Genomic DNA, 23,038 nt, shown 5'->3' with positions numbered 1-23,038 from the left:
ATAGGAAGGAAAGAATGTCTATACACAAATACATGTGCCAGCTGCCATTGCCTTGATCCTTATATTTTCCTCTATACTTTTGAGCATTGTTTTAATGGATGCTTAATATTTGTGCCTACTAGTTCCAAATCTGGGTTATTTTGAAGTTGGTCTCCACTGATAGCTTTTTCTCTTTAAGTTCTTTAAGCATGGCTGACAATTTCTTATTTATTCCCACCTAATAAATTTAGACTGCTATCTCAGCATTATGAATATGTTATGGAGACTCTAGATTCTGTTATGTTCCTAAAAAGTACTGATATTTTATTTCATGGCTGAAATTCAAATTCAAATCTCTGAAATCTCAGTTCATTTATTTTAGCCAGCTTAGAAACTCAGTTGTTTAGAATCTACCCAGCACACCCAAATTTCAGAGGTTAGCTAGAGACTTAAACTGAGTTTATGTACAACATATGTAAGCTCTCTCTTCCGTAGGATCTTTACCCACTTACTTTCCAGCTGCTGAGTTCATCTTGAACTCGTCTTTTCTTTCCCATGCTGAATAGACAAACAGGTTTCTTTCTGGATTTCAGCAAACCAGCATTGCCTGACAAGGACTTGCATCCAGACTATAAGCTCTTTAAAAGGAAAGATCTTCACACACTTCACCTAGGAATATCATGCTGTTTTGAAACTTAAGTGATATAATATCCATTGGTGATAGGTGGTTCTCAGATCCTAGGTCTAAGTGGAAGTACCAAGTACCAAGTGGAAGTATCAAGAGAAAAGTAGATAGTCAGATCTCTGGTTTTCAGCAGTCCAAGCAGGATGCCATGAAAAAAAATCTGCATCAGTAGAGAAGGAAACATGAGCATATTTATGAGCATAAATGATACACATTTTAGTGGCTTTACAAAAATATATACCTGGACAGGATTTTATGCGTGCTGAGTAGAGGAAGCACAATCAAGTAAAAGCATTTTTATTTGCGCTCCCAAATTGATGAACCTGGAGAAAGTCTTGGCAAACATATATAAATTTGTTATATGGAGAGATAAATACACACATATTTAATACATGTAACAGGAAAGTAAAGCTCATGACATCAGTCATGCCAACACTCAGTTCCTGTGTGACATTTTCTCATTAAGCTTTGTCTATACTAGAAGACTGATAAGACTTAAACTGAGATGTGCCTTGAATACATTTAAAATAAAAATCATATTATGTATAATCTATGCAGGTAGAAGTATGTGGCAGTTTTCCACTTGTATAAAAAAATATACTTATTCAACAAATATTTCCAGTGTTTGCCAGAAATTTTGCCATTAGATAAACTATGAACAGCAAATATTTCTTGCCTTCAATTAGCTCATGGTCTTAGAAGGAAAGCAGACATGTAAACAGACAGACATAAGTTCAGGACAAAACAGACATGTGCCTAAATTGCTAAAAGTACAGGCATTAATTCTGTCATAGTAGTTTGGGGTATGATTTGGAGGAGGTGCTAATCCTCCTGAGGGCTGCCATGTGGGGAGAGGAAGGGCAACAGAAGGGGGAGCTGAAGCATAAAGGCATATGCCTGGAAGGTAGATGTGTGTGCTAAATCACTGCAGTTGTATCTGACTCTGTGTGACCCTATGGACTGCAGCCTGCCAGGATCGTCTATCCATGGTATTCCCAGGGATTGAACACACATCTCTTATGTCTTCTGCATTGGCAGGTAGATTCTTTACCACTAGTGCCAGCTGGAAAGCCCTGGAAGGTACATGATTGCAGGCAAACCCCATGAAGATCCACTTCTGTCTAAATATGCATTTTCAGATGATATGGGCAGGAGTGTCTTTCTGGTAGTAGAGAAACCATTTGTTGTTGTAGAGTCAGTCATGACTGACTCTTTGTGACCCCATGGACTGTGGCTCACCAGGCTCCTCTGTCCATGGGATTTCCCAGGGAAGAACTCTGGAGTGGGTAGCCACTTTCTTTGGGGAATCTTCCTGACCCAGGGACTGAACCCTCATCTCCTGCTTTGCAGATGGATTCTTTGCCACTAAGCCATCAGGAAAGCCCCAAGAGAAACCATACATGTATGCAAAGCTGTTCAGCTTCCAGTTCAGTTTACACAGAAACATTCAAGAGTTGTCCAAGTAGGACTTTCACCAAAAGGGTTATTTTATGGAGGCTTAGACAAAATAAAATTTAGTGAACAGTTAAATCATCAATTTGACATACTCTGTCTTGCTTTCTTTCTTTCACTGCTCTGCAATGTCTGTCACTCTTATCCCAGCCTCTTCTTTCTTAAATATTCATCTTTTCAGCTTTGTCTTCTTCCTCCAGAGAATTTCATTGGATTCTGTCTTATCTGTGAACTTAAATTGACTTCAACACCACCCCTACAGGGAAACATGATTTTATCTTTAAATCTTATTTCAATATTGTATATGTCAAAAAAGATGATGCTGTGAAAGTGCTGCATTCAGTATGCCAGCAAATTTGGAAAACTCAGCAGTGGCCACAGGACTGAAAAAGGTCAGTTTTCATTCCAATCCCAAAGAAAGGCAATGCCAAAGAATCCTCAAACTACTGCACAATTGCACTCATCTCACAGGTTAGTAAAGTAATGCTCAAAATTCTCCAAGCCAGGCTTCAGCAATACGTGAACCGTGAACTTCCAGATGTTCAAGTTGGTTTTAGAAAAGGCAGAGGAACCAGAGATCAGATTGACAACATCTGCTGGATCATCGAAAAGGCAAAAGAGTTCCAGAAAAATATCCACTTCTGCTTTATTGACTATGCCAAAACCTTTAACTGTGTGGATCACAATAAACAGTGGAAAATTCTGAAAGAGATGGGAATATCAGGACACCAGACCTGCCTCCTGAGAAACCTGTATACAGGTCAGGAAGCAACAGTTAGAACTGGACATGGAACAACAGACTGGTTCCAAATAGGAAAAGGAGTCCAGTCAAGGCTGTATATTGTCACCCTGTTTATTTAACTTCTGTGCAGAGTACATCACGAGAAACGCTGGGCTGGATGAAACACAAGCCAGAATCAAGATTGCCAGGAGAAATATCAATAACCTCAGATATGTAGATGACACCACCCTTATGGCAGAAAGTGAAGAGGAACTAAAAAGCTTCTTGATGAAAGTGAAAGAGGAGAGTGAAAAAGTTGGCTTAAAGCTTAACATTCAGAAAACTAAGATCATGACATCTGGTCCCATCACTTCATGGCAAATAGATGGGGAAACAATGGAAACAGTGGCTGACTTTATTTTGGGAGGCTCCAAAATCACTACAGATGGTGACTGCAGCCATGAAATTAAAAGACGCTTACTCTTTGGAAGGAAAGTTATGACCAACTTAGGCAGCATATTAAAAAGCAGAGACATTACTTTGTCCACAAAGCTCCATCTAGTCAAGACTATGACTTTTCTAGTAGTCATGTATGGCTGTGAGAGTTGGACTATGGAGAAAGCTGAGCACAGAAGAATTGATGCTTTTGAACTGTGGTGTTGAAGAAGACTTCTGAGAGTCCCTTGGACTGCAAGGAGATCCTACCAGTCCATCCTAAAAGAAATCAGTCCTGGGTGTTCATTAGAAGGACTGATGTTGAAGCCAAAACTCCAATATTTTGGCCACCTGATGCGAAGAGCTGACTCATTTGAAAAGACCCTGATGTTAGGAAAGATTGGAGGCAGGAGGAGAAGAGGACAACAGAGGATGAGATGATTAGATGGCATCACCGACTCAAAGGACATGAGTTTGGGTAATCTCCAGGAGTTGGTGATGGACAGGGAGGCCTGGCGTGCTGCTGATCGTGGGGTCGCAAAGAATCAGACACGACTGAGCGACTGAACTGAACTGAAAGAGATATATTTTAGAAATACTGGTATCATATTATTTATGGCATCAAATAATCAAATCAAAGAGACAGAGCATCATTATTTATAGCAATATTTCTCAAGATACATAAAAAGAAGCTTGGGATCAACTTTACGTGTAAATCTCAAAATATTATTTTCAAATTTGTGAAAAATGTTATTCCCTTTCTGAGGTGATGGAATCACTCTGAATGAAAACAGACCACCATTTTGCAGCCTCCAAATATTAATGCAAGAATATAGAAACATTTACCCTGTTATGAAGGATATCAAGCAATCTCATTTTGTGACTATGGTTTCCTTTGTAGAGATCACAGATAAAATATTTAGTTTGCAACCCACACAATTTTTTTTTTTTTTTTTTACAGAACCATTAGATTTATTTATTTATTTATTTTTAAATTTTATTTTATTTTTAAACTTTACATAATTGTATTAGTTTTGCCAAATATCAAAATGAATCCACCACAGGCATACATGTGTTCCCCATCCTGAACCCTCCTCCCTCCTCCCTCCCCACACCATCCCTCTGGGTTGTCCCAGTGCACCAGCCCCAAGCATCCAGTATCGCGCATCGAACCTGGACTGGCAACTCGTTTCTTACATGATATTCTACATGTTTCAATGTCACTCTCCCAAATCTTCATTTTTTGATTCATCAATCTAGGTTCTGAAAGGTTGTTGTTGAATCACGTGAATACACCGGGATTCTTGGCCCCCAGAGGAGAAGAATTCAATCCGGGGCCAGAGACGAGGCTTGATCGCTCAGAGCTTTTGTGTAATAAAGTTTTATTAAAGTATAAAGGAGATAGAGAAAGCTTCTGACATAGGCATCAGAAGGGGGCAGAAAGAGTACCCGCCTGCTAGTCTTCAGCTGGATGTTATATAGTCACTAGCAGTCTGTTAATGAAAGAAAGGAATGTCTTAAAATTCAGAATGGCACCAGGCCCCTCACCCATAAGATGCATTTTGGGATAGTCTTGGCGCCAAATGGTTTATCCTGGGCCATAAAATGATTAACTTGAATCTTGAAGAAGGACAGATCACCATACAAATAGTTTCATTTACACAGATTAGGAGAACAATATCCATACTGGTTTGTCAAGTAGGTTCTGGGCCAAGAGGCAGAACCAACTTGGAGACAGAGTTTGGGGTAAAGGCATAGTACATTAGCATAGCTTAAGACAAACATTTCCATAAGAAAAAGGCATTGGTTATCTCTAGACTCGAGAATAGCTAACTTCAGGCGAAACCGGGTGTCATTATGGCAACACAGTATTTTAAGAGAAACCTCCCTTTAAATTTGTATAGAGAAGGAAAAAATATTGCTAGTTTGTTTCCTCCTGCCGCTTAAGAGAGATAAAAATGTCTGACACTTGCAGGCTATTTCCTCTATTTGGAGACCCCTGGCCTTCCTGCCTGTTACCCTCTCAGTTCAATTATCAGTAAAATATATATTTCTTAGAAGTAGATTCTGATCTTCTTACTAATTATTGCTTCTAATTGCTTACGGAAAGGAACAGTTTTGTTTTGTTGTTTTAACTAACTCGTCAAGCATTAACACGCATTACTCTGTTTCTGAATCACATAATTCAAGTCAGTTATTGGGAAACCCCATGATTTAATTTAGGCAGTATTTAAATGTTTTAAAGTAGTGTTAAATCAATCTGACTCAAATACATCAATTAAATTTAAAGAAAAATAAAAGGTCATACCCAGTACCAAGGTTTGCTAATATTTTCAAGGTTGTGGGCAGTCAAGTATTAGTCACTCAGTTGTGTCTGACTCATTGTAACCCCACAGACTGTATAGCCCACCAGGCTCCTCTGTTCATGGATTTCTCATGCAAGAATACTGGAGTGGGTTGCCATTCCCTTCTCCAGGGGATCACATAACCCAGGGACTGAACCTGGGTCTCCTGCATTGCAGGAAGATGCTTTACCATCTGAGCCACCAAGGAAGATAGGGCATAAGCAAAGCAGGAAATGCTCTGGAACACTGAGAGCACCTCCCCAGATCCTTTCTCCTACCAAAGGAAAAGCCCTGAGGACCCAAAGTAATAGATGAAGTGTCTAAGAGACTTCACAATGCACTTAGCATCTACATTGCCACAGACTGCTGTCTGTGTCCTAGAACTTAGAGCTTGTGTCACATTTCACAGGAAGCTTTGTTTCACGAAGCCATCAATGTCAGTCCTAAACCATGGGAATTCTGCTAAAAAAATATTCCATAGATAAACACTCGCTAATGAATAGCACTAATCTTTTTTCCAGGAGGGTCAATCATCATGTTTATGAAATTAGACTAAGTCATCACTAGCCTTTTTTTTTTTTTTCTCCTAGATGCTTTTCTACTTAGCAGAACAGGAGAGAATGAATCCCAGGTACCTGTTTGAAATCTTTTCTTCCCAATCCCTAAAAGATGATTTGAAAAGGAATTGTGGAGTACTCTAACTGCTATTTTCAAATTCATTCCAGTACTCCTGTTTAGTCAGTTATGGTTTGTAAATATCACCAAACCTATATTATCATTTTAGAGATTTTTCATAGTCAAATCACACATTGAATCAAATAAGAGTCAAAAGTCTAATCTGTTTTCAAATCAGCATTATTTAACAAATTTCTCTTGTACAACATACTTCTGATAAAATATTTTAATATGCTGGAATACTGTCCTGTTATATGATTGCTTTTATTGCCATTTAAGGAATTTAAAAAGCAAAATGGCTGTCTGAAGAGGCTTTACAAATAGCTGTGAAAGGAAGAGATGCAAAAAGCAAAGGAGAAAAGGAAAGATATACCCATTTGAATGCAGAGTTCCAAAGAATAGCAAGGAAAGATAAGAAAGCCTTCCTCAGTGATCAATGCAAAGACATAGAGAAAAATAATAGAATGGGAAAGACTAGAGATCACTTCAAGAAAATTAGAGATACCAAGGGAACATTTCATGCAAAGATGAGCTCGATAAAGGACAGAAATGATGTGGACCTAACAGAAGCAGAAGATATTAAGAAGAGGTGGTAAGAATACACAGAAGAACTATACAGAAAAGATCTTCATGATCCAGACAATCACAATGGTGTGATCACCCACCTAGAGCCAGACATCCTGGAATGTGAAGTTAAGTGAGCCTTAGGAAGCATCACTATGAACAAAGCTAGTGGAGGTGATGGAATTCCAGTTGAGCTATTACAAATCCTGAATGATGATGCTGTGAAAGTGCTACACTCAATATGCCAGCAAATTTGGAAAACTCAGCAGTGACCAAAGGACTGGAAAAGTCAGTTTTCATTCCAATCCCAAAGAAAGGCAATGCCAAAGAAGGCTCAAACTACCACACAATTGCACTCACCTCACACGCTAGTAAAGTAATGCTCAAAATTCTCCAAGCCAGGCTTCAACAGTATGAACTGAGAACTTCCAGTTGTTCAAGCTGGTTTTAGAAAAGGCAAAGGAACCAAAGATGAAATTGCCAACATCCATTGGATCATCAGAAAAGCAAGAGAGTCCCAGAAAAAACACCTACTTCTGCTTTATTGACTATGCCAAAGCCTTTGACTGTGTGGATCACTAGAAACTGTGGAAAATTCTGAAAGAGATGGGAACACCAGACCACCTGACCTGCCTCTTGAGAAATCTGTATGCAGGTCAAGAAGCAACAGTTAGAACTGGACATGGAACAACAGACTGGTTCCAAATAGGGAAAGGAGTACGTCAAGGCTGTATATTGTCACCCTGTTTATTTAACTTCTATGCAGAGTACATCATGAGAAACGCTGGGCTGGAGGAAGCACAAGCTGGAATCAAGATTGCCGGGAGAAATATCAATAACCTCAGATATGCAGATGACACTACCTTATGGCAGAAAGTGAAGAAGAACTAAAGAGCCTCTTGATGAAAGTGGAGAGTGAAAAAGTTGGCTTAAAGCTCAACATTCAGAAAACGAAGATCATGGCATCCAGTCCTATCACTTCATGAAAAATATATGGGGAAACAATGGAAACAGTGGCTGACTTTATTTTGGGGGGCTCCAAAATCACTGCAGATGGTGACTGCAGCCATGAAATTAAAAGACGCTTACTCCTTGGGAGGAAATTTATGACCAACCTAGACAGCATATTAAAAAGCAGAGACATTACTTTGCCAACAAAGGTCTGTCTAGTCAAGGTTATGGCTTTTCCAGTAGTCATGTATGGATATGAGAGTTGGACTATAAAGAAAGCTGAGCGCAGAAGAATTGATGCTTTTGAACTGTGGTGTTAGAGAAGACTCTTAAGAGTCCCTTGGACTGCAAGGAGTTCCAACTAGTCCATCCTAAAGGAGATCAGTCCTGAGTGTTCATTAGTAGGACTGATGCTGAAGTTGACACTCCAATACTTTGGCCACCTGATGTGAACAACTGACTCCTTTGAAAAGACCCTGATGCTGGGAAACATTGAAGGTGGGAGGAGAAGTAGATGACAGAGAATGAGACGGTTGGATGGCATCACTGACTCAATGGACATGAGTTTGGGTAAACTCCGGGATTTGGTGATGGACAGGGAGGCCTGGTGAGCTGCAGTCCATTGGGTTGCAGAGTTGGACATGACGGAGCTACTGAACTGAAGGAATTATGATACAGACTTAATGAATTGGGAAGAAATATCAGTTCTAGATGTTTGCCTAGTAATTAGGAAAAGCACTGTTTATAAAACTGAAATTTTTTGTTCATCTCTGTTTTTACACATTTTGGAAGGTTTAGTGGGCTTTTGTAGTGTAATGAAGATGAATATCAGAAAGTGATACCTAAAGGGCTTTTATAAGCTTAAAGTACCTTATAAGTTGTAAATAACATTTTGAAATTTAAATAAATAAAATGAGCTAAATAGCTTCTATAGAGTGAAGTATGGAAAAGGGGATTAAAACTTTATTTTTTATTGCATCCAGTAATGGTGATATGTTGAAAAGACAAGTGATCATTCTTTGCTGAATCACTGAATAACAACTGAAGAGATGATTGTGGATATATCTACTTATAGAACTGAAATGGCTTAATGAGAAACAATCATTTATGTTCTAAGTATATATTACTCAAAAGCTTTTCAGAAAGAACAAACATATTAGTTTGTCATCTGGGCTTTCACAATTCAAAATTACTCCTTTTTTAAGAAATCCTCCTTCCCTAAGATGGTATCTAAAACTATTTGTATTTCTAAGGATGTTTGCTGCTGCTGCTGTTTAGTCGCTTTAGTTGTGTCTGACTCTGTGCGACCCCATAGATGGCAGCCCACCAGGCTCCTCTGTCCGTGGGATGCTCCAGGCAAGAATACTGGAGTGGGTTGCCATTTTCTTCTCCAATGCATGAAAGTGAAAAGTGAAAGTGAAGTCACAAAGTCGTGTCCGACTCCTAGCGACCCCATGGACTGCAGCCTACTAGGCTCCTCTGTCCATGGGATTTTCCAGGCAAGAGTACTGGAGTGGGGTGCCATTGCTTTCTCCGCTAAGGATGTTTGCTGCTGCTGCTGCTGCTAAGTCGCTCAGTCGTGTTGGACTCTGTGCGACCCCAGAGACAGCAGCCCACCTGGCTCCCCCGTCCCTGGGATTCTCCAGGCAAGAACACTGGAGTGGGTTGCATTTCCTTCTCCAATGCATGAAAGTGAAAAGTGAAAGGGAAGTCACTCAGTCGTGTCCGACTCTTAGCGACCCCATGGACTGTAGCCCACCAGACTTCTCCATCCATGGGATTTTCCAGGCAAGAGTACTGGAGTGGGGTGCCATTGCCTTCTCCGCTAAGGATGTTTAGCAAATATTTATTCATGAGTCTATGATCTACAAATAATGATGAAGGGCATTGTGTATTTGTTTTTCAGTTACTCTGAAATTTTTAACATTTTATTTTGGAGTAAAAACAATAGTAAAATGAACTCACAGTATTCCCATCACATAACTACAATGGTCATCAATTTATGCAAGACTTTGTTTCATAAGGACCCTCCCCTTTATCACCTTTATCGTATTGAAATAATAACCAGATATCATATCATACCATTTACTCCATAAATGCTAATATTTATTTCTAAGAGATAAAAACTTGTTTTTAAAATAGTTATAAGTATATGGTAGAATGGATTACTGTGCCCATATCTTCACTTTTACTTTATTATAGACTTACCTATTTATGACCTTCACCATGTGACTTCACAGTTGCACCCCTGTGGACAGAGTTTATGTCCTCACTTGTAGGTAAATGAACTTGACCATGAAAATAGCTTGAAATATTAGTGCCCATAACACCAGCAAAGACGATATAGTGATTAAGTTTGACCTCTGTGCTCCTGTTATCTGTCATTAGAAGAACATGCAATCTAGGGAGACCAAGGAATTCATGGACCACATTTAAACGCAAGTCACAGCCTGAGGCAGAACTGCCCAGACAATGCATTAATTTGGGGGAAAGAGCAAGAAATATGTGTTGAGATTTGAAATTTAGATGTAATTATTGCTTAACTGCTTAATTAGTATAACTGAATGCCAAATATCCAGTTTTAAAATTTTCAATTCTGCCAAAAATGTGATATATACCACAAAGTATATAAGATATATATGCATATATATCTATACCTACAATAAGTAAGTGTGTATATATATACACACACACACATATATATAAAATAATTGTATAATATGTATGGGGTTCACTGGTGGCACTAGTGGTTAAGAACCTATCTACCAATGCAGGAGACATGAGAGACACAGGTTCAGTCCCTGGGTCAGAAAGATCCCCTGCAGGAGGGCATAGCAACCCACCATGGACAGGAGAGCCTACATCTCCTGCATTTCAGGTGGATTCTTTACCCACTGAGCCACCTGGGAAGCCTGCTCTCAGAATAGTTTTATCGACAAGTAGATACACTTTTAGCTTCATTCTTTGCATTTTTAATATAAACATGTATAGTAAATAGTTTCCAGCGATGGCTTCCATCAGTTCTTTTCTCACATAATGAATGTGGTACCCTCCCATTGACAGCTGGGTTACTTCCCCACACTTTGGTTGATGCTGTGACTGCTTTGACCAGGGAAAGTGATTTCCTAGAATTTCTGTGCCCCAGACTTAAGAGAACTGTTAGCTTCTGCTTTCTACTTTTTCCTCGGAACTCAGCCATGAGGTTTGAGGAAGTCCAAGAAGCCTTGTCAGTAGACCCATCTGGAGAAGATCAAGATCCCTGGTGAAAGTCTCAGCCAAGGCCCCTGCAAACGGCAACAAACCACGTGAATGGAGCCATTTTCAACCCTTCAGGTCTTCCAGCACTCCAACTCTGGAGCCCATTCTTCTCTGTTGTTTCTAAATTTAAAATTTGTTACATACTTCCAATTTCTAGAGCAAAACGAATCAGCCGTGTGTGTGTGTGTGTGTGTGTGTGTGTGTGTGTGTGTGTGTATATATATATATATATCCCTTCTTTTATGGGGTTTCCTTCCAATTTAGGTCACCACAGAGCACCAAATAGAGTTCCCTGTGCTATACATCAGGTTCTCATTAGTTATATACTTTATATATATTAATATATATAGTTAACCCCAAAGTGAAAGTGAAAGTCACTGAGTTGTGTCCATCTCTTTGGGACCCCATGGACTATACAGTCTGTGGAATTCTCTAGGCCAGAATACTGGAATGGGTAGCCTTTCCCTTCTTCAGGGATCTTCCCAACCCAGGTCTCCTTGGTGGATTCTTTACCAGCTGAGCCACAATAGAAGCCCAAGGATCCTGGAGTGGGTAGCCTAACCCTTCTCTAGCAGACCTTCCCGACCTAGGAATCAAACTAGGATCTCCTGCATTGTAGGCAGATTCTTTACCAGCTGAGCCATCAGGGAAGCCCAGTCAATCCCAATCATAACACTCAATCTCAGTTTGCTTTTCTATTGATATAAAATGAGGATAGTAATGACCTTTTGCCACATAGAATTATTGTATTGGAGACAGTGCATGATGTACCTAATGCACTTAACACAGTGAATGACACATAATAAGCACTCTGCAACTTTCACCAAATGCATTCCTTAGGAGTGATTTCAAATGTCTCTGTGACATTTTAAGCTTAAAAATTAAGATTAAACCAAATTTAGGAACAGTACAAAACAGGAAAGTAATTGTTTTTCTCTCTTCCACATGTCGACACATTGAACATTGTCCTCAAAGAAGGCCAAGAATAGCAGGAGAAATATTCTGTTTACAACAATAATTATTAACACAGGTGTTGTTATTCTTGAACACTTATGTTGTGTCTAGTGTTATGCACATACTCATACATTTAATTCTTAATGCGATTTTTAAAGTTAGGTATTACCACTTCCATTTCTATGAAGCATTCAAGAATGATCTACTAAACCGCCCAAGTTAAGCACATGGAAATTTGAGGTCCACTCAGTCTGATTCCAAAGGGTTTCATGCTGCTTTTATACAAAGAACAGTGGAAGGTACTTTGTTCAAGAAAAGGGAAACAGCCTAATGCGAGGAGGAGAGGAGTTGATATGGATGCTATTTACAAGTATTTGAATAATTGTCATAAGGAAGAGACACAATATTTTGTCTGTGATGATTTCTAGGGCTGGACTTGTCTGGTGGTTGGAAGGGAATTGAGATTCAGTTCCAGAGAAGAGCAAACTTTCTTTCCTGTGATTGTCTGAAAATTGGTTGCCTTGAAAAGTAATGTGTTCACCTTCATTGGCTATGCCATGTGTTGTTGGAAGCATTAATACTGTAAAGAGTGTGCATGTCTTAGATGGGTTAGGATAACCACTAGGTTTCCTCCTACTTGTAGATTTGATGGTTACAGGTACTCCTCCAAGCATAACAGGGGCCTAGAAAAACAATTATTCCTAACCTTCAGGCACCTGAACTTAGTTTGAACAGTCATACAAAAAAGAAAAAATCATTTTCCTCATGCTAAAAAGCACCTTCTCTTATGTTCAAATTGTCACTGATCTCTCACTCAGAGTTTCTCTATACCATTTAAAATTATATAGATGGAATATCAACTAACAGAGTGCTTACTATTTATGGGATGTAGTGATTCTAATAGCCCACGTATATTAAATCACTGAATCCTCTTAACACGATGGATATTATTATCTTCTTTTTACAACTGAAGACATCAAGGTACATGAAGGGTACATATTCTACCGAGAGTTACTGAGTCAGTAAATGATGATAAAAGGGTTTGAACCTAATTGTCTGGCTCCAGAATCTGTACTCTGACCATGCAATGGAGGTGATGATGATAATAATAGAATTAATATTAGCTACCAAACCCAATTATATTCTGTTTGTAGAGCTAAGCCCTATACTATGTTCATGATGCTTATCTTATCTAATCTTATCCACAATTCTGGCAGATATAGCTAAGGAGTCTGTATCATAGCATAGTTATGTATTTTGTCTCTACAAATGGCTGATGGATGAAGGATTTGAGCCCGAGCATGTGTAATTTCCAAAGTCTTGTCCTTAAATACTGTCCTATGGTATGGGGAGGGAGGAGGGTTCAGGGTGGGGAACACATGTATACCTGGGGCGGATTCATTTTGATATATGGCAAAACCAATACAATATTGTAAAGTTAAAAAATAAAATAAAATAAAAATAAAATAAAATATTGAAGGAAAAAAAAAAAAAAAAGACAGTGGTGGTCTACCTATTTCATGTCATTATTTTCTTCTGATGTGGTCCAACTCTATTTTGTTTCCTCTGTTCTAGGTAAACCTACTTCCGATGTTTATCCATGCTGGTTTAGCGAACTGGCAACCCCCAAGCCAATCAGCACATAAGATCTTGAGCAAGGACTCTGCCTCATGTGATCACTCCCAGCATCTTGCTCTGGTTCTCTTTTAAGAAACTTTGTACCAATTTCTGGGCAACATTATCTCCCAAGAAGAGATATTCAATTGATCAGAGTTCAAAACTCTAACCTGAAGGGAAAACAAAGGTGGTGTAAGATCTTAGGCATGAGTTAATTTCTTATTTTATATTCCTAAGACCACAGAATTTATAACAGGTTAGTATTTAGATAATTTATTATATGTAATCTGGCTCTGACTACAAAGTTCCTTTTTACTGCTACCTTAAGATTTGATAATATTGCTAAATCTCTCCACTCAGTTGTCCTTTTCTTAGCTGCATGGCATATGGGATCTTAGTTCCCAGACCAGGGATCAAACCTTGCATTGGAAGCACAGAGTCTTAACCATGGACTGTCAGGGAAATCCTCATTTTTTCTTTTCATCATTGTTTAACAATTGGTTTTTAATAGCCAATGCTTAGTCAAGTCTACTGTTCTGATGTTGCAATTAATGAAAAAAAAAAAACAGGTAACAAACAAAAACACTAATAAAACAACAGAGTTCCCATTTCTTTCCTAGTGTAACTCTAGAGGTCAAGATACTGATGAGTCCTTGCCGAGACTCTGGTGTCCAGGACAACAATCAACCCTATGTCAGCCATGCTGAACGTGTTGATCAGGAGTAGTGCTGATAAGGCTTTCTGTTTCACCTTTTAGTATTTTGTCTTTCACCAGAAACTGATGTTGAGTAATCAGTGGTCAACAGAATCTTTCTTCTTGCTTTTCTTCACTACATTAACTTGTCAAGGTTGTGACTAATGATTTTCTCATGACTAAATTTCCTGGACTTGTTTACTCAGACCAATTGAACAGATCATTTCTACAGAAATTTTAGAATCTCAATAAATAAAACTGTGTTAGTTGACAGTGCCAAAGATTATGAATGAAATCGATAAGGAATACAAAAAATGAGAATATATAAGCATATTTTCACCATCTGTGCTTCTAGATGAAGCAATATCACAGGCAATACTATTCAAAGCGAAACACAAATGAAATTTGAATTATATGATGTTTTAACAACAGATTTTCCTTCCTTGAAAATGCCATATTCCAATATTAAAATTAATTTGCATTCTTTGAAAACACAGACTGGCGTAGGTGGCAGTGTACCATACTAGATGGGGATAAAAAAAAAATTGCCTCGAGATTTGTGACAGACTCATGAAAATCAAAAATTTGGTGTAGTTTTTCTTAGTTTATATATAATGTCTTTATTTCGACATCATCGAATATGCCCAAATTAAATCAATTTTTACATACATTAAAAAATCTATTTTTTAAATTAATTAATTTATTTTAATTGGAGGATAATTACAATATTGTGATGGTTTTTGCCATGCATCAACATGAATCACCCGTGGGTGCACATGTGTACCTCCATCCTGAACCTCTCTTCCACCTCCCTCACCACCCCATCCCTCTGGGTTGTCCAGAGCACTGGCTTTGAGTGCCCTGCTTCATGCATGGAACTTCCAAAAAAGGAAAAGTTCTTCCCCTAGGCACCCAACGGAGAGAAGATCTAACAGTGAATCACAGACATGGGGCTCATACTCAAGATAAAAGAAGCTAAATCATAATATTGAAAGAAAGTCAAGGGTCAGAGGAACTTAGTAAATGCCAGAAACCAAAGGCAAGCACTCGACTGTGAGTCAGGGAGCACTGTCAGCCCCCTCTGTAAAGTGCCCACATACTCAGAAAGCAGGGATAGGTCGGGGGCTCCTACGCAGGGTTAGAAGGTATCTACTTCAGATCCTGGCTCAGTCAGGAATACCTACATATCACTTGCCTAGGGGCAAGTGATAAAATCTTTCTCAGGCTCATATTCTTCAGATGGTTGTTGTTGTTCAGTTTTTAAGTTGTGTCCGACTCTTTGCAGCCCCATGGACTGCAGCATGCCAGACTTTCCTGTCCTTCACTATCTCCTGGAGTTGACTCAAAATCGTGTCTACTGAGTCAGTGATGCTATCTAACCATCTCATTCTCTCTTTCAATGAATGCTTAGGATTGATTTCCTTTAGATTAACTGGTTTGATCTCCTTGCAGTCCAAGAGACTCTCAAAAGTCTTCTCTAGCAACACAATTCGAAAGCATCAATTCTTTGGTGCTCAGCCTTCTTTACGGTCTAACTCTCACATACTGTATATTGAGTAGGGATAATAACACACCTTTTCAGCTCACTATGAAAATTGAGTAAATTAGTTCTAAGTGCCAGACATCATGGAAACCCATAATGGTTACTTTCTCTTACCAATTAAAGAACAGAAGAAGCCAATTGAATCCAATGTAGGATAGTAACTTACACTTAAGCAACTTAGTGTGGGGGTATTTTACAGTCTCTAAGTTATTCATAACCACTTTTGCATAACTCGAAACACTGAGTTGTCCAAAATAGCTTGTGTTCCTCAGGAGAGTATTCCATAGTGAAGCCTCATGGAGGGTGGTGCCTATGAAAGGAATGCATACTTACTGAGTATGTCTTGTCTAGTCTCTATTCTGTACATTGTTTTTACTAGCTTATGGACCACTAAAAACCCCATGAGGCAATGCTGTTATGTCAGAAGTGGGGTTCTAAGAGTAACTGAGACATTCAAAGTTAAGTTAAGGCAGAGTGGAATTCAAAGAGTTGTTCCCAAGGCAAGCTGTACCATCTCCAACATGAATGACTATAATGCATAACCCATTTTTATAAAATCATAGATTCACAAGATTTTAGAAAATAACAGTAATGCTTAATTTCAAAACCAATATTGACAACAACCAAAGGTAACATGTTTTATTAAAATATAAAAAACTAGTTTAAAACATAAAATATGAATAACTGAAACTTGTTTAAGATTTAAAAGAGCTAAGATTCCTGAATGTCTTCTAACTGCAAACTGTTAAGTCTCTGCCTAACTAAAGCTGGATTTTCACTTTTGTTCTTCTTTTGATGAACTTTTGTCTGAATTCAGATAGCAAGATTTCTGAATTAAAGGGAAGTCTGAGTCTGAAAGGGGTTAGTGAGTTTGTTGATGAGAAATTCTTAGTCACTGGATGACCTTATCAGAACAAATCTAGATACACTCCTGATATCTACTAACCAAGAGCAAAGTCTCTGCAGCTCTGCAGCAGCCCCAACTTCCTCTTACAGACAAACATTTTTCAGCCCCAGCCCAGCTCCAGATCCAGCCCCATCTCCAACTTAAATCTAGGCCCAGATATATTGCAGAATGAGGCACAGTCCCAAGCCCAGGCTCAGGATTAGGCCTTGTTCCAGCCCCATCACTGGTCCCAGTCCCATTGCCAGTCTCTCCAAGTCCAAGTCCACTCTTAGACCTGGGCCCAGGCCCAGTCCAGTCCTAGACCCAGACCCAGACCCCTTAGACCCGGGCTCAGTGCCCTCAGACCCAGACTCAAGCCCAGTCTCAGGTACAGGCTCCAAGCTTGGCTCCTGAACTCTAGTCTTTTTTCTTTGTCTTTTGACTTGGGATTCATTATGCTCAGGCAAACAGTGTTTTTAAGAATGGAATAGGGAGGAAAGAGGGGTGTAGTTGAATTACATTTAATTTCTTGAAAAAAATCAATGAAAATAAGACAATTAAAAAATTCTGGCCATTTTGAAGGAAGATATACAGGTGTCTTTTCTGTTTATGGATGTTTTGTACATTTGAAAGTGTCATAATTAAAATTTCCTCACAGATGTTTCAGTGTTTTCATTCAACTTGACACCTGACTCTATATAAGCTGCGGTTGTTTTTGTGAGCCTGACCACCCAGAGTATGTTTATATCATTCTAGTGACACCGATTCTGTTTGGCTTTATTCATTGCACAGAGATCTGGAATCAGGGCAGGTGGGGAGGAAAGCTGAAAGCTCCCATTCTCAGATGACATAAACCTCTAAAGTCCAGCCCTGTGTCCTATAAGACTCCCCCTCCTAGCACAGGTTGAACTTCTTTCTCTTTTAATTGAGAAAACTATCCTTAAATTTTCATTTTTTTTCTTGCAGTTGCTCCTTTGATATCTTTTACTTCTTATAACTCTGACTCCTGTACTAGTAAACTCTGGCTTCTAGTATTCTTATTTGTGCAATTAGATTTTTTAATCATATGTAGGGACTAATCAACAATTTATCTCCAACTCTATCTAACCCCCCTTCTGTGGCAATAAATGCCTGTATTCCATGATTGGGGCATCAGGATATTTGGGGAGGTTTTGGGAAGTTTCAGATGTCTCCAAAGTGCATCCGACCACATTTACCTGTCTATGCCCTGTTCAAAGAATACTTACTTTTCTGTTTACTTGTCCATTTTTAACACTTAGATTTTCAAAACTACTGTTTTTGTTCAGAATCCATTTCTTGAAAACATCCTCATAACTAGGCAAGAGTTTGTGGATCATTGAATGATTTCTCACCTCTCTCCTCTGGAGGTCACTGCATATTTATGTAGAAGGCTTATGAGACTTTTCTTCATTTCTTTGGGGTAAATAGTCAATTCCAGGTTGTTTTCATTGCTTTCTGCTCTTTTTCTTCACAGTATTGACGTAGATTATTTTGGGGAAGAGATTTAGTATATACTGGTATATGTTGAAAGGCAGATGCACCCATTTCTTTTCTTCACATCCTTTTAGACCTATGCTGGGGCCTACTGCTACTTGTTCATCCCTCCCTAGCCCATTTAAACCCACTGCTGTAAATCCACATCCCCCTTGACTCTCCCTCTGCCGTGTCTAAGATCACTTCACATCCTGCGTATCCCACTTGTAAGGACAGTCCAGATTCCCAGGAACTGGGAATTCCCAGAAGGAACAACTCTCTTCTATCTCTTCTCAAGAACACAGAAATCTTTTGAAAACCTGCCTGTGTTAGTCTAAATTAGTGAGAGGCTTGGCATCTGTGACCATTTCTGATGAAATGTCTCTGATTCTACCCTTCTATTGCCAGATGATGATGATGATTTGGGTTGTGAACAGGTACACTGAGAGGACATCTTTGAGGTTTAAACTCTGTTGGGCTTCAGGGAAAATTTGTCTGCTCTGATCCAAATCTCCCTGTGGTCTGCACTTGCCCATCCAAATCTTAGTTGGGCTGACAATAGGGGACCACGTGCTGTTTCAGTCACCCCCAATTTCCATACTCTAGCTCCTTCCCCTCAGATAACACTCACCCCAGTCACTTATTAAACTTCATCTCCTTTAGGCGTGGGAAAATACTTTTTTCTTAGCAAGCTCCTCTCCACCCCTAACTTTATCCTCAAGACTCTATGTTCAACAGTCTCCAGAGACTTAGCCTTTTTTAGCTTAAAAATACTTTGTGATCTCAAAAACTTGGCTCATGAAAGTCTTGGCTTTCAAAATTCCTGGTTCAGAGGAGTTTTAACATATCTCTTCAGGAGCTCAATTGATTTTTGCCTTCTCAGCTACATGTGTCCTTCTTCAAAAGGATGAAAGCCACTTATCTGATAGGCGGAAATAGGGGCAGTAACCACAACATGCAGGAGGAAAAAAACATGATTTTTTCATTGAAATTATATCCCACAACAAAAGGAATAAAGCAGAGGATCAGGCACTTGGTAGCTAAAAAGTACTTGTTTTATCTACTCCCCATCTTTTGCTCAAATTCCTAAATAAGATATCTGCATTACTCTTAAGATAGCTAGTGTTTATAATGAGTCAACTGTCCAACTCCTTTCCATAGAGCATTGTCCCAGGAAACTGAATTTTTTTTTTTTTTTCTACTGCTGCTGTGCTGCTGCTAAGTCGCTTCAGTCGTGTCCGACTCTGTGTGACCCCATAGATGGGAGCCCACCAGGCTCCTCCATCCCTGGGATTCTCCAGGCAAGAACGCTGGAGTGGGTTGCCATTTCCTTCTCCAATGCATGAAAGTGAAAAGTGAAAGTGAAGTCACTCAGTCGTGTCCGACTCTTCGAGACCCCATGGACTGTAGCCCACCAGGCTCCTCCATCCATGGGATTTTCCAGGCAAGAGTACTGGAGTAGGGTGGTTATAAATCTTAATCACACCTCTAAAGCTTATAAGCAAAAAAATTAAATATAATACCAATACAGGAGGAAAAATCAATACACATTCTATTGGGTTGGCCCAAAAGTTCATTCGGGATTTTCTGTAACATCTTATGGAAAATCCTGAATGGACTTTTGGGCCAACCAAATAAATTCTTCAACTTGAAAATCACAGTAACTTCAACATCTACCATGTTTCACAGTTGGTGTGATCCCTGAGTTAGCTGACTGCTACAAAGTCCACTACATGCAAATAATATGGTCTTTTGAGATGTGGTCTCTTTGCTTCTGGCTACCAATATTATATATTTACCAGTTTTAACCAGTCCTGTCTACAGCTTTCTAAACCATGTGGCTAGTGCTACTCACTCCCAGTCATCATGTAGAACACTAAAAACTGTATCGGTTTGTATTAGAACAAAAACAGAATTGCTATTATAAAATGTTCAAACAGAGATGTTTGAAGCAAAAAGCAGTTTGCCTTTTTTCTTGTGTGACTGGCCAGCAGGGAACGGGCAGGATAAAGCAGGTAGGTGACTGCTCTATGAGACCAGGTTTCTATTGTCCATCACTCTTTTTTTTTTTTTTTTGGCTGCACCAAGAGACTTTCAGGATATTGGATCCCCAACCAGGGATTGAATTCAGGCCATAGCAATGAAAGCACTGAGTCCTAACCACTGGACCACTGAGGAATTCCCTTCCTGTAATTTTAACCATATCTACATGGACAAATATCATTCATACTTTCCACATCCATGTTATAATTTGCAGGAAAGAAAGAATGAAGACTGCAAAGATCTTCCTTTTGAAGGACATAAAGTACACATCATTTCTACTCATTTTCATTGGCTAGAATTTAATCTTGTCTCCTCAATCTTGCCTACAAGAGAGGATAAGAGTTGTAGTCTCTGGTTGGTAATTGAGGGTCCAGCGAAAGCTTAAGCTGTCCTATTACCTAATGAAATAAGAGGAGAATTGCTGCAGTGGGACAAATACTGCCTCTGGCACCAGTTGCTGGTGTTAGTAACTGAAGTCCAGAGGTGTTCTTCCTACTCCAGTCAGCAAGGAAAAAAAGTCTTCGATCAGGGGGAAAGTTAGCATTCCTCAACCTTGGTACTACTGGCATTTTGAACCAAGTGATTATTTGCTGTGAAAAGTTGAGAATGGGTTTTTCTGGGCATTGTAGGATGTTTAACAGCATCCCCTGGCCTGTAACCACTAAAGATATTAGTAGCATCCCTTACCCCAGTTGTGATAAACAAAAATGTCACCAGGCATTACTAAATACCTCTAAGGGACAAACTAGTCCTGACTGAGAACCACTAGTCTATCCAAGGAATTCCATGGAGAGAGGAGCCTGGTGGGCTACAATCCATGGGGTCACAAAGAGCCAGACATGACTGAGTGACTTTCACATTAATCCTACCTATAAGGTGACATCTCAGAGAATCACTTCTTTTAAGGTATATTCCCTTTGTTTTCAAATAAGCTATCCCTGAATATCAGAATTTCCAATGAGAGTAATCGTAACCTTCTATCATTTTCCCTCTTTTGACAAAAATGTATTAGGCACATGCGTGCATGCATACTAAGTCACTTCAGTCATGTCCGACTCTTTGTGACCCCATGGACTGTAACCCTCCAGCCTGCCCTGTCCATGGGATTCTCCAGGCAAAAATACTGGAGAGAGTTGCCATGCCCTTTTCCAGGGGATCTTCCAGACCCAGGGATGGAACCCGCACTTCTTATGTCTAACCCACATTAGCAGAAGGGTTCTTTACCACTGCTGCTGCTGCTGCTGCTAAGTCATTTCAATCGTGTCCGACTCTGTGTGACCCCATAGATGGCAACCCACCAGGCTTCCCCATCCCTGGGATTCTCCAGGCAAGAACACTGGAGTGGGTTGCCAACCACTCAGTTCACTTCAGTCACTCAGTCATGTCTGACTCTTTGCGAACCCATGAATCACAGCACACCAGGCCTCCATATCCATCACCAACTCCCGGAGTTCACCCAGACTCAGGACCATTGAGTCAGTGATGCCATCCAGCCATCTCATCCTCTGTCATCCCCTTCTCCTCCTGCCCCCAATCCCTCCCAGCATCAGAGTTTTTTCCAATGAGTCAACTCTTCGCATGAGGTGGCCAAAGTACTGGAGTTTCAGCTTTAGCATCATTCCTTCCAAAGAAATCCCAGGGCTGATCTTCAGAATGGACTGGTTGGATCTCCTTGCAGTCCAAGGGACTCTCAAGAGTCTTCTCCAACACCACAGTTCAAAAGCATCAATTCTTCAGCACTCAGCCTTCTTCACAGCCCAACTCTCACATCCATACATGACCACTGGAAAAACCATAGCCATGACTAGACGAACCTTTGTTGGCAAAGTAATGTCTCTGCTTTTGAATATGCTGTCTAGGTTGGTCATAACTTTCCTTCCAAGGAGTAAGCGTCTTTTAATTTCATGGCTGCAATCACCATCTGCAGTGATTTTGGAGCCCCAAAAAATAAAGTCTGACACTGTTTCCACTGTTTCCCCATCTATTTCCCATGAAGTGATGGGACTGGATGCCATGATCTTCATTTTCTCAATGTTGAGCTTTAAGCCAACTTTTTCACTCTCCATTTCACGTTCATCAAGAGGCTTTTTAATTCCTCTTCACTTTCTGCCATAAGGGTGGTGTCATCTGCATATCTGAGATTATTGATATTTCTCCCGGCGTTTCTCATGATGTACTCTGCATAGAAGTTAAATAAGCAGGGTGACAATATACAGCCTTGACGGACTCCTGTTCCTATTTGGAACCAGTCTGTTGTTCCATGTCCAGTTCTAACTGTTGCTTCCTGACCTGCATACAAATTTCTCAAGAGGCAGATCAGGTGGTCTGGTATTCCCATCTCTTTCAGAATTTTCCACAGTTTCTTGTGATCCACACAGTCAAAGGCTTTGGCATAGTCCATAAAGCAGAAATAGATGTTTTTCTGGAACTCTCTTGCTTTTTCGATGATCCAGCGGATGTTGGCAATTTGATCCCTGGTTCCTCTGCCTTTTCTAAAACCAGCTTGAACATCAGGAAGTTCATGGTTCACATATTGCTGAAGCCTGGCTTGGAGAATTTTGAACCACTAGTGCCATCCAAATACTAAATAGCAAGATTCCACACTGATTGATTGGAAAATATGAATTAGGAACTATGTCCTTAGAGGGTCATAGTCTTATAAGGAAGATAATATATGTAAAATGGTATATGGGCTATAAGATATATATCAGCAATAATACCTGACAGCGTTTGTTACTGATC

This window comes from Bos taurus, chromosome 1 (genome assembly GCF_002263795.3).
Source record: "Bos taurus isolate L1 Dominette 01449 registration number 42190680 breed Hereford chromosome 1, ARS-UCD2.0, whole genome shotgun sequence".
In the NCBI taxonomy this organism is placed as follows: domain Eukaryota; kingdom Metazoa; phylum Chordata; class Mammalia; order Artiodactyla; family Bovidae; genus Bos; species Bos taurus.
This window is presented reverse-complemented; position numbering follows the sequence as displayed.